The sequence below is a fragment of the Sus scrofa genome, chromosome 14 (assembly GCF_000003025.6).
Source record: "Sus scrofa isolate TJ Tabasco breed Duroc chromosome 14, Sscrofa11.1, whole genome shotgun sequence".
In the NCBI taxonomy this organism is placed as follows: domain Eukaryota; kingdom Metazoa; phylum Chordata; class Mammalia; order Artiodactyla; family Suidae; genus Sus; species Sus scrofa.
Window position 1 is genome coordinate 134860507 of NC_010456.5, and position 12557 is coordinate 134873063.

Sequence of the window (12557 nt, forward strand, 5' to 3'; positions counted from 1 at the left end):
CAGATTAAATTGAAGTCCTAGATTAAAATGTTTGGTTTAAAGAATTTTCTACAACAAATTTCATGTTTATGTATAAAATGTTATGTAACCTTATATGAAAATGTCAGGAAGTATTTTCTACACTACTACATGTATTTCCCAAGAGGGGAAAAAATTGAAATATCTAAAATAGATTAGATTAAGATTACAAGACCATAATAGATCTTTTGAACATGCATCTGTTTACAGAATTGACAGTATACGATTGTTTGTTTCCTTACGGACTATAAAGAAATGAGTTGGTGACAACTATCCTTTGCACAACACTATCAACTCACTTTAGCCACAGGCATGTCCTTGGTATGTGTTTATAAGAAATGTTCATTTACCCCCATCAAACAATCCACAGGTTTTCTTAGAAGATGAAGGTGCAGAAAGGTTAAGTGTATTTTTCCTTCTTTCAAATAACATCCCAAACATCGAAGTCCATTAACATTTAAGGTAATTACTGATATGTGTGTTCTTATTGCCATTTCGTTAATTGCTTTGGATTTGTTTTTGTTGCTCTTTTTTCTTCCCTTCTTCTCTTGTTCTCTCCTCTTCTGGTTTGATGACTATCTTTAGTGTTGTATTTGCATTGATTTTTCTTATTTGTTTGTGTATCAATTGTAGATTTTTGGTTTGCAGTTATTCTGAAGTTTTGGTATAAGAGTCTGTATTTATATGAGATGGTTTTAAGTTGTTGTTCTCTTAATTGCAAGTGCATCTCCGGTGTCCTGCATGTGTACCCACCTCTTCTTATGATTTCTGATTTTGGTGGCATAACTGTGCATGGATGATTTCATATCTTTACCATATATATATCTTTACTGGTGAGCCTTGTCATTTGTGGTATTTTTGTTTCCTGTTGCAGCCTTTTCTTTTCTGCCTAGAGAAGTTCTTTTAGTATTTGTTGTAAAGACAGAAATATAGATCAGTGGAACAGGATAGAAAGCCCAGAATTAAACCCACACACCTACAGCCAACTAATCTATGACAAAGGAGGCAAGAATATACAATGGAGAAAAGACAGCCTGTTCAATAAGTGGTGCTGGGAAAACTGGACAGCTACATGGAAAAGAATGAAATTAGAACACTCCCTAACACCATACACAAAAATAAACTCCAAATGGATTAAAGACCTAGCTATAAGACCAGACACTATCAAATTCTTAGAGGAAAACATAGGCCAAACACTCTCTGACATAAATGACAGCAACATCTTCTCGGATCCACCTCTTAGAGTAATGACAGTAAAAATAAAAATAAACAAATGGGACCTAATCAGACTTCAAAGTTTCTGCACAGCAAAGGAAACCCTAAACAAAATGAAAAGACAAACCACAGAATGGGAGAAAATCTTTGCAAGTGAATCAACTGACAAGGGATTGATCTTCAAAATTTACAAACACCTTCTGCAGCTCCATGCCAAAAAAACAAACAACCCCATCAAAAAATGGGCAGAAGATCTAAACAGACAGTTCTCCAAAGAAGACATACAGATGGCCAAAAAACACATGAAAAGATGTTCAACATCACTCATTCTTAGAGAAATGCAAATCAAAACCACTCTGAGGTACCACCTTACACCAGCCAGAATGGCCATCATCCAAAAGTCTACAAACACTAAGTGCTGGAGAGGGTGTGGAGAAAATGGAACCCTAGTACCCTGTTGGTGGGATTGTAAATTGGTGCAACCACTGTGGAAAGCAGTATGGAGATGCCTCAGAAAACTAAACACAGAACTACCATTTGATTCGGCAATCCCACTCCTGGGCATCTATCCAGAGAAAACCATGACTCACGAAGACACATGTACTCCAATGTTCATTGCAGCACTATTTGCAATAGCCAAGACATGGACACAACCTAAATGTCCATCGACAGAGGAGTGGATCCAGAAGATGTGGTCCATATACACAATGGAATATTACTCAGCCATTAAAAGGAATGAAATACTGGCATTTTTAGCAACATGGATGGACCTGGAAATTATAATGCTAAGTGAGGTCAGTCAGACAATGAGACACAAACATCGAGTGCTTTCACTGACATGTGGAATCTGAAAAAAGGACAGATGGAACTTCTTTGCAGAACAGATACTGACTCTCAGATTTTGAAAAACTTATGGTTTCCTAAGGAGACAGTTTGGGGGGTGGGGGGGATGCGCTGGGGGTTGTGGGATAGAAATCCTATGAAATTGGATTGTGATGATCATTATACAACTATAAATGTAATAAATTCATTGAGTAATAAAAAAAAGAAAAGATGTTTACAAACATGTTTAAAAAATAGCTAGAGAGCTGCCAATGTCGCGCCAGGGCCCATGCTAGGCTCTGGGGATTAACCATGAAGAAGACATGGCGCCGCCTCCTGGAGACCAATGCTTTAGCCACAAGAGGTAAAACCACTGCCCCCAAAGACACGGCAGTATTAGTCTCATCCTCTGTGACTTGAGTTCATGTCCACATGGTTACACTTACTTCGTTTCAAGTGATGGCCCATGTGGTTTTTTCCCTCCTCCTCAGCCAGATTCTTCCCCGTATCTTCCGCTTCCTGCAAAACTGCAGGCGGTGCTGGGGGGGAAATAAGGGAGACGGTAGTGGGAAACGTGTCAGGGATCGGGGGATGCTTGCAGGCAGAAGGGACATCTTAGTTGAGACCTGAAGGATGAGCTGGATTTGATCAGACCAGGAGTTGGAAGGGATAGAGGAGGCAGTCGGGGCTGAGAGAAAACAGCAAGTGCAAAGGCCCAGGGCTGAGCGAGGACACCTGGCACACGGGGAGATGTGAGCAACGAGGGGTGATCATAATAAAAGTCCTAAGGCTCGGGGAGAAGAGGCGGAAAGGCTGGACATTTTCAAATACCCAGATGACAGGCACACGGAAGAAGGAGTAACAGCGGGCTGGCTCTGGGGCGCAGAACCAGAATCGAAGGCTGGAGACCCGGTGAAAAGGACACTGACTAAACATTAAATGATAACAATGTTTTTACATGACTGCACTCAGCCCTTACAACATGCTGGACCCTGGGTTAAGGGTCACACATCCATTATCTCAGGGGGTCCTCACAACAACCCTATAGGCAAATGCCATGAGAAAACAGAGACAGAAAGGTTAAATTAACCAGCGCAGGGCCACACAGTGAAGACAGGGCAGAGCTGGGATCCCAAGGTCTGCGCTCTCACTCACCACCCTCACACTGCTTCCTTGGAGAACCATGTTGTCTCCGAGCAAATGCACGACTCTGGAGGTTTCCCATCATTGCAGGTGTTTACCCGCATGGCTGGGATACTGCAAAGAATCAGCATCCAGGAGAACCAGTGACTTTCTGAGGGTCTTCCCATTGTGAGATTCGGGGGTTCAGTGATGTGTCAACAGCTGGATTTGTAAACTAGCCCCCAGAGACAACACCTTCTGCATTTGGGGCAGCTTCACTGTCGGGTATAACGGGCTCTCCTGGGTGCCTTTAAGGGGGTTGTTCTCAGGCTCCATCCTTGCAGAAGAGAAGGCTATGGTCAGCACCGAAAGGGAGGCAGAGTGAAATGGACCGAATTAGGGCAGCTCAAACCTCCAATAAAGACATGCATCTTTCACAAACATCTGCTTTAGCTAATGCTGGCCTTGGGCAGTATTAAATTATGTATTCCACTCTTAAACTATCACAGATTCGTGTTTCAAGAACATAACCGTGAGAAAATATTGCACCAGTAGCAGAAACAAAACAGCCTTGCTCATTTTGCATTAAAAATTTTTTGGTAGATTTCTAGAATAATTCCTCATTTTCTTGCACATCAAAGGGCATCATGCAAGACCGAATAGGTTAGAATGCACGGGATTTCTTTTTGTATTTTGCCTTATTGGAAAAAAAAAAAAAAGAACCGAAAAATGCCTCTTCGGCTCTTCATTCAGTGGAGAGTAACCAAATAATAAACAATAATCAATTACACAATGGATTCAGGAATCTTAGAGGCAGAGAGACCTCGGATAGCATTTCAATATTTTCTAGAACAGGGAACCTGCCTTTTTTTCACAGTGAAGTGCTCCTCGTAGGTCTCAAATCATGACTGTCTTGATATGTACCTAGGGTAGCTTGGCTCCTATTCCTGTTCCAGCATCTTCCTAAAACAGAAAGACTCATAGACTATCAAGAGTGTGAGGAAGTTACCTGTGAATTTTATTTTATTTATTTATTTTGTCGTTTTGCCATTTCTTGGGCCGCTCCTGCGGCACATGGAGGTTCCCAGGCTAGGGGTCAAATTGGAGCTGTAGCCGCCGGCCTATACCACAGCCACAGCAACGAGGGATCCGAGCCCCGTCTGCAACCTACACCACAGCTCACGGCAATGCCAGATCCTTAACCCACTGAGTGAGGCCAGGGATTGAACCCGCAACCTCATGGTTCCTAGTTGGATTTGCCAACCACTGTGCCACGACGGGAACTCCTTACCTGTGAATTTTTAAAAAAGAGGGGGTGAGAGAGATTCGGGAGGGGGGGACCCTCTTTTATCATTAACCTGACATACTCAGAAGTTAGTAGTCAGAAAAGAGCATTCAGAGTTCCCCAAAATATGTGGTTCTCGGACATCCCAATAAAATAAACCATTAAGCCATCGACACACGTGTCCTTTGTAATGGCAACCCAAGGTCCTCGCCAAGTGATGGGTGATATTTTCCCCGGTGATAACACGCACGTGTGTGATCTCCAGCAAAACCGAGTTGGTTCCACGCTCCCTTCAGCTGAGCAGGATATTTTCCTTCGCGCTTCCTCCAAACACGTAACAGCTTCCACATCCCGTAAGTACACGCTCAATTAAAATCCTGCATCCTGGACTCTTTCCAGGTCTTCCCTTCATAAAGGAAAAAACTCATCTCTTATAGATGTGTCAACAATATGTGCATAGAATACACTTTTTTTTGTTTTTTTGTCTTTTTGCCATTTTCTTGGGCCGCTCCCACGGCATATGGAGGTTCCCAGGCTAGGGGTCAAATCGGAGCTGTAGCTGCCGACCTACACCACAGCCACAGCAACGCAGGATCCGAGCCTCGTCCGCAACCCACACCACAGCTCATGGCAATGCGGGATCCTCAACCCACTGAGCAAGGCCAGGGATCGAACCTGCAACCTCATGGTTCCTAGTCGGATTTGTTAACCACTGAGCCACGACGGGAACTCCAATATACTCTTAAAAACCGTGATAAATCGAATTTTTTTTCAAAAAAGTCATGACTACCTACTTCTTCCACAAATATTTAAATAATTTTTTCTCGAGCATCATTGTTTAAAGATATACCAGTAGCTTTATAGAAAAGGATTTATCTGGGAACTTGAATATGTAGTTATTTACGATCAATGGATAGAAAAGATTTTACCATAAGGGCCCTGTAAGTAATAAAATATCTCAGCTGCAGGATCATGTCAAGGAGCAGGCAGGTGGGCAGGTGATTTTTCTTACGCAGAATTCAACCCACAGCCACCAGCCAAGGTCCAAATGAGGGAACCGCGGTGGGCGGGGCCGGAAAGACGGGGTGGTGGGGAGACAGTCACAGCTGCGGCAAACTGAAAACATCTCCGCTCGTTTCCTCGCTGGTCTGAAGCCCACAGGAGAGGCAGTGGTCTTTGCCAGCCGGCCCCAAACACAGTCTGTAAGAAGAAGATGCATTAAAGTCAGCAGAAGTGCGGTTGCTGAAGAAGCAGAGGGGGTTTGGGGTGGGGGCAGAGGCCTGGTGGTATTGGAACAGGGTGTGTGAAATGATGCTGGGCTATGCCCAGAGCACAGTTGAGGCTGGGGCTGCCAGGCCTGCCTGCATGCATGCCCAGGGGGCAGTCCGGCCGGCCAGGACCTCAGGCCTCTGCACCAGGGATTAAGTGGCCGAGGGAGGCATGGAAACCAATCAAGGTTCCGTTTCTGACAATGACCTTTCTAAGGTCTTGCACTGGTTTAAGTCACCCACCATTGCTGAATAGCTTCAATCACACCAAGCTGTCTAAACTCACACGAATGTCTCTAGTTAGCACTTTATGCCTCCAAATCAACATGAGATTTGAGATCTGTAGGACATTCTGCCAATATTTTGTTTCCTTCTTCCCTCCAAGTCACTTTTTTAGGCTGCCTCTTTGAGTACATGTGTTAAAAACGAGAGACGCCTGTCGAAAGTGTTTCCCTTACAATGGTTTTGTGTTTGCCTTTTCGTGGATTGGGAACTGTTTTATTTTCTTTACTGTTTGCCTTCCTTCGTCTGGCAAAGACCAAGCCGGCCCCTCCACCCCCAATGACTTAGAACAGAGAGGAAGTTAATACCAGGGCTTTGTTTAACAGCGGCATTACATCTGCCGTCAGACAACTTTTACTTCCTCTCTGAGTAGCAGGGAAACTGTCTCTCCTCAACCGAAATGTCAGATGAACACAGTCCTGAAATAGGAACACGAAGCTGACCTTTACCGGATGTCTTTATTCTTTAACATTCTTCAAAGACACGCACTTGAAAAAGTTACGACTTCGTGATACCCAGCATGGATGCTTTATCGTCTGTTGTTTTCAAGCTGCCAGAGGCTTTCTTATGTGAACAAAATGGCTATTTCCGTCGTCATGGAGCACGATGATTTATTCACCTAGCAGAGCAGAGGAAATCATTTTTAAACTCAGAACACAAAATGGGTTGTTTCTACCACAAACTTCCCACAAAAGCAGGAATCTTCCTTCGTAAGTAGAACCAGACCCCCCACTCCATTCTCTGCCCAGCAGAAAAATTACATGGCTTTTAGCTTTAATGGCCTTTTAGGCTTGTCGCCAAAAGAAGTTCCAAAAAAACTTTTCTGGTCCCAATTTGCCCTCTCAGCCTAGCTCTTTTGTAAGCAGAGAGGAGAGAGGCTGGAGAGCGTCCAAAGCCAGGCTCTATGCAACGAAGCCCAAGGCCAAAGAAGCACTCCACTCGATGGGGAGGAGAGAGCAAGGCGCCCACGACCACAGAGCGCCAGGGGGGACAGGGCAGGAGACAGTTACGGGGGGGGGGGACCGCTTAGCTGATGGAGCGGCTGCCGGGTAGGTGTGTGATTCATGTTGCACAGGCTGGTACGTGGCTGCCGAGGTGGGGCCGAGGGATTGCCTGGACCAGCGCGTCGAAAGATGCCGCCGGGGCCTCCTCTGTCATCCTTAGGCTGGATTCTCATCTGCTTCTGTCTTCAGTAAACATGGCTTTTTCTTTTTCCTTTAAAGCTTGGAGATTTTTTTCTTCTTTTTTTTCTCTTCCTTTCTTTTTTTCTTTCGGGCCACACCCGCGGCACATGGAAGTTCCCAGGCTAGGGGTCGAATTGGAGCTGCAGCCATAGCGGCAGCAACACAGGGTCGGAGCCTCATCTGCAACCTACCCCACAGCTCACGGCACCGCCGGATCCTTAACCCACTGAGCAAGGCCAGGGATCAAACCCTCATCTTCATGGATACTAGTTGGGTTCATTACTGCTGAGCCACAACGGGAACTCCTAAAGCTTGATATTTTTACCTGAACATTTCAGATCCCCATTCTGAGCTGCTCCTGACCACGGAGCAGAGAACACCTCTGATTCTTCACAGGCATCTCCAAGCCACAGGGATTTCAGGAGAAGAACTAAGTATATTGGAGCCAAGGCCACAGTGGAGTTTGGGGGTGACATCCGTCCTTGCCTGGTGTGACATTATCCTCTCCATCAGCTCGGGGGCCTCACTCTTAAGACAACTGTAACTCACGGTTATAGCTGCAGCCTGGGTGCCAACCACAACACGCACAGGCTTTCACCCCCAACACTCCGGCACCCCGCCTGACTCCCTGCTTTCCTTTATTCATGCAACACCTGCTTATGTGCTACTGAGGCATCATAAGAGAGTCAAGGTTGAATTCTGTTCAGCACCTGCCTTCAAAGCACTGAGAGTTACCCAGAGAGATGGGAGATGGCATGAAGCACGGGAGTAAAGCCTCACGAGCTGCCCAAAGCGACGAGGGCCACGGGGAAGCAGCCAAACCCAGCAGCTCTTCAAAGGAGGGGAGGGAGGCCTGGGCTGTGGGATCGAAGAAGACTCCAAGGAGGAGCCTGCACCCGAGGAGGCCTTGAAGGACCCCTGGGTTGAGGCTGAGGGCGGGTGTCCCGAGCTGAGTCAGGGCAGTGTGGAGAGTCATTTTCTCTCCAATTCCTCCAGCCGGGCAGGGCTGGGAAACGCCTCGGCAATGCCGGTGGATGTGCTCCAGGGCCGTGCTCCCCTCCACAGCCAGCCAGGTGTGAAAAAAAATCTAAAAGCTGCCACAAACAGATGAAAATAAAACAAAAGCTGAAAACGATCTGGATTTGAGGAACTTAAAAAATATATCTAAAACCAAAAGAGGGCACGCCGTCATATCAATACATAATCTGGCCGGGTTCTACATTGTGCCTGGATGCTTACTCCCCGAGCCCCGTCTTGGAGCTGCTGGAATGTTCTGTGTGTCTGAGAGATTCAGGTGCTACGCAAAGACTCGAGCTCTGCCCTGAAAGCCTCTGGAGACGGAGCTGGTGTGACCGCTGCCAAAAAACAAGATGATTCCGAAAGCCGTGAAGGCGGTAACACACTCACACCTCGGGTTGCAGGTGAACAAATCGGAACCTGTGACTGGACTGTTCTCAGTTATTTAAGTTCCAGGGAGACGGTCCCCACCCCCTTTCCACCTTGTCCTACCTACTGGTGTGGAAGCTGTCATCTGCTACAGATGCAACATAACCCCAGGGAGTCGGCTGCACCAGGGCCCCAGGAAGCCCGCGCAGAGGGCGGCCGCCACTGCCCCACCTCTCCACGGCCAACGCGCCGTTGGGGAACGCGGCAGCCTGTCCTTCTTGCCCGGTCATTATTGTTGAAATGTAAGCAAAAGAAAGCGGAGCGATGGCAGCCTTGTGAGTAGGTGTCAGAGAGCCAAAGACATACGAGTCCATCATGAGCATTTCCAAACCTTTCACTATAAGACAACACAGCTAAATCATGTTTATTGCAGGCATAAAATAAAAATTAGTATAAAATATTAAATGTTTATGAGCACAGACTCTGCTTTAAACACTTTCCAATTTAGATGGGATGATTTAGCTATTAAATTAGCTCGTAATTACTCTCCCTGATACATTAGGTTCACGAAGTTTCACCTTCAGTCATTTAATGGCAAAAGACAATGGTATCTTTAGTCGGATTTAAAATATCAGATCTCCAGTCAAGAAAACCATCTCCGCCAGAGGCCTTTGCTTTTCTCGATTCACTAGTCTCTAAACGGTGTAGGAAGGGGCAAAGCCCTGAGGGGTGGCAGCAGGCGGAGCGCCACCCCATTTCGTGCCACACATGGCAGCTGCACCCTGGGTTTTCTGTCTTCCGCCCAACTTAAGAAAGGGGGGCTTGGGGAAAGGCAGCCTTTGCAACGGAGCGGGTGGTGAGGGCTGCAGAAGCCCTTGGTGCAGGCTTCCTGGTGCACAGAAGGAGCTGCTCCCTCAGTTACGTTCCATCCGCTTCCATCCGCAGCAGGTGAGTATCCCTCTTCCAGGCCAGATGGAGCAGGTGAGCGGACAGGACCCCTCGGGCCATGTTACCAGGGGGCTCCATTAAATCCCCTTTCTGAGACACGCGGCCCTCAGAAAATCCACTGTTACACCCTCTTACTAAGGAGGTATGAATAGGTAAAGAGCTTGACAAAATCCAAGGTAAAGGCTAGTCAGCGGGCTTGAGCAATACAGGCATCTGTGAGCGGCAGGTGGAGCTGCTGTGTTCCCAGAGCAGGGGTTTGCACCTGACTGGCCGGAGGAGGTTGGCTGTGCTTCAGGGAAGGTAACTGCCCAGTGCAGGATGTTGGGATGGGAAGAAGGCGTCTTCACGGGAGGGCAGGGGGCGGAGGTGGGCTGATGAAGAGTGCCAGAGCCTCTGCGAGTGAAATGGGCATTCACATGGGATTCCGATTGACTGGATACCAATAATAATAATGGGAGCTAGGTTTCTCATTGTCTGAGAAGGGAGTTACAGTCATGGGAAAGAAGAAAGCTAAAACTCCTCGTGTTGGTGTAAACACATGGTGTTCAATAAATATAGCTAGAGGAAAAAATCAATGTAAAAATGCATGTGTGTGTTGATATGTATTTCCTCGTTCTGTCCACCCAAAGCCCCTGGGAGCGGGGACACCTGCACAGCACGGAGCACATCCAGGACTCACATACTGCTTTCTCGATACTATACTTCAAGCTACCAGAGCACCGCGGAGAAATGGCTGATGCCATGGCTGGCACAGAGAAAGAACAAAAGGAGCTTGGAATTTCTTTTTGTGCTTAACGAATGATAAGGACAGGCTGCAATCAGGGACCAGACTGAAGGGGTTCAAATCTGGTACAATTTGAAGATCGAACTAAATAATTTCAGCAAGGAATTAAATAAACCAGAAAACCAAGAGTTCACACTGATACAAATAAATGAGTAACTTGAAAGCGTGATGAGGAATTGGATGTTTACACGGTCTCAAAATACCTCCCCACAAAATACGGATTAATTACAAACTGAAAAAGAGAAGTTCTTGGTGGCCAATTTCACCTCAGTCAAAGCATCAAAGTACCCAACATCTGGATTGCGACAAATTGAGATCGCATGCCACCTGACAGAATCCAAGAGAACACAGCATCATGCTTGTGGTGTTCCTGCCACAGATATGTGCAACTCTAATCACGAGGAAAATCGGAAACCCAAATGCACGGGAACCCCGCAAAATAACTGGCCTGTCAGCTTTAAAGGGTCAAGGTCATGACAATCAGGGAAAGAGCAGGGAGATTAAAGAGAAATGACAGGGAGTTCCCACTGTGGTTCAGCGGATTACAAACCCGACTACGACCCATGAGGATGTGAGTTCAATCCCCGGCCTCACTCAGTGGGTTAAGGATCCCGCATCGCTGTGCTGCAGCTCCGATTCATCCCCTAGCCTGGGAACTTCCATATGCCACAGGTGCAGCCCTTAAAAAGGAAAAAATAAACAAATACATAAAGGGAAATGATAAACTAAGCTCAACCTGTGATTTTGAATTGGATCCTTCTGCTAGAAAAACAATATTGGGACAATCACAAAGCCTTGAATGCCGTCTGAGGGTGAGATAGTAGTATTACATCAATGTTAATTTCCTGATGGGGGGGTGAATTTTATTGATGTCAGAGAATACCGTTGTTTGTAGGAATACAAAATACACACTAAATATGCAGGGATCTGGGGCGCATCAGGCAGGCATCTTTCTCTGAAATGGTTCCTAGAAAGAGTTATTTGTACCCTACTTGCAATTTTTTTCTCTAAGTTTGAGACTTCCTAAGCAGTTAATGAATTACTCCTCAATTCAATGAACGGTGACTCTCATTGTGAAACAGGCCAGGTTAGTCTCATCAGGCTTTGCACCACCCGCCATTCTCAACTACACGTACTGACGAGGGATGGAGTCTGGGAACCTTCAGAACAGTTGACTGTACAAACAATTCAATCTCTTTTCTTACAACTACAAATAGCTAACATTTTTTTTTGCTTATCTTATATTCTGTTTACTACGTATCGCTACACTGTGGTCATTCAAGCGAGTGATGATGTCCCAACGACTGCATCATGTCACGTCGAATATAACCCTTCGGTGGATGCATTAACGTGATCTTTTTTGAAAAATGATATACTAATGATGCAAATTATTTAATTACACCATTATGAATGGGCCTATCATCTTGATTTATAGAACTTTGTATAAATGTTTCTGGTTTATGGAACTTATGTACACGAGCCTTTGAGCCTGATATTCCTATATAAGTGACAACATAAGTCACATACATAACTTTCTGGCAAGCAAGTTTGCCAGCCATTTTCTACTTTCTTCTTCTTTTTTTTTTTTTTTCATCTTTCTACCTTTTCTAGGGCCGCTCCCACGGCACATGGAGGTTCCCAGGCTAGGGGTCCAATCGGAGCTGTAGCTGTCAGCCTATGCCAGACCTACAGCAACACAGGATCCGAGCCACATCTGCAACGTACACCACAGCTCACCACAACGCTGGATCCTTAACCCACTGAGCAAGGCCAGGGATCGAACCTGCAATCTCATGGTTCCAACGGGTACTCCTCTACTTTCTTCTTAATCTAAATTCTTAAGTCTCTTAAAGCCACACTAGAGCTTATCTCCTTGAGAAAATCTTTGAGACAATCTCCCCTTGGAATTTTTCCACACTTCTACTGTATTATTTGATCTTTTTGTTATTCTATAAGAAAGTAAACAGTGTATCTGCATGAATAATTAATGAAGTAACATCTTTTTCAAGTAAGACAATTGTATTTCCTTGGTATGTCTGCATTATTTCTCAGTACATTGTATTTACTCATTTTATGTGGTTACAGCAAACTTGCTAGCTTTTAATACTAATAATTTCATTTTATTAAAGATTTTTAAATATACACACAAAGGATCATATTATATCTGTATTTCTGAATCTTGCTTTTTGAACTCAATAAATCCCTCCAAAACACCTGGCATAGCTTTAATTCATTTAAATTGC

At 45.4% G+C, this 12557-nt stretch overlaps 1 long non-coding RNA gene across 1 annotated transcript in view; it reads right to left on the reverse strand.

Annotated features, from left to right (window-relative positions):
- Positions 5168-12557, reverse strand: part of LOC102160613 — a 91047-nt gene continuing 83657 nt past the window's right edge. Inside the window, exons 6-7 of the long non-coding RNA XR_307885.3 lie at positions 6456-6631; positions 5168-5662 (exon numbers count right to left, since the gene is read on the reverse strand). This is a non-coding gene — a long non-coding RNA (uncharacterized LOC102160613). The remainder of the gene's footprint in view (positions 5663-6455; positions 6632-12557) is intronic.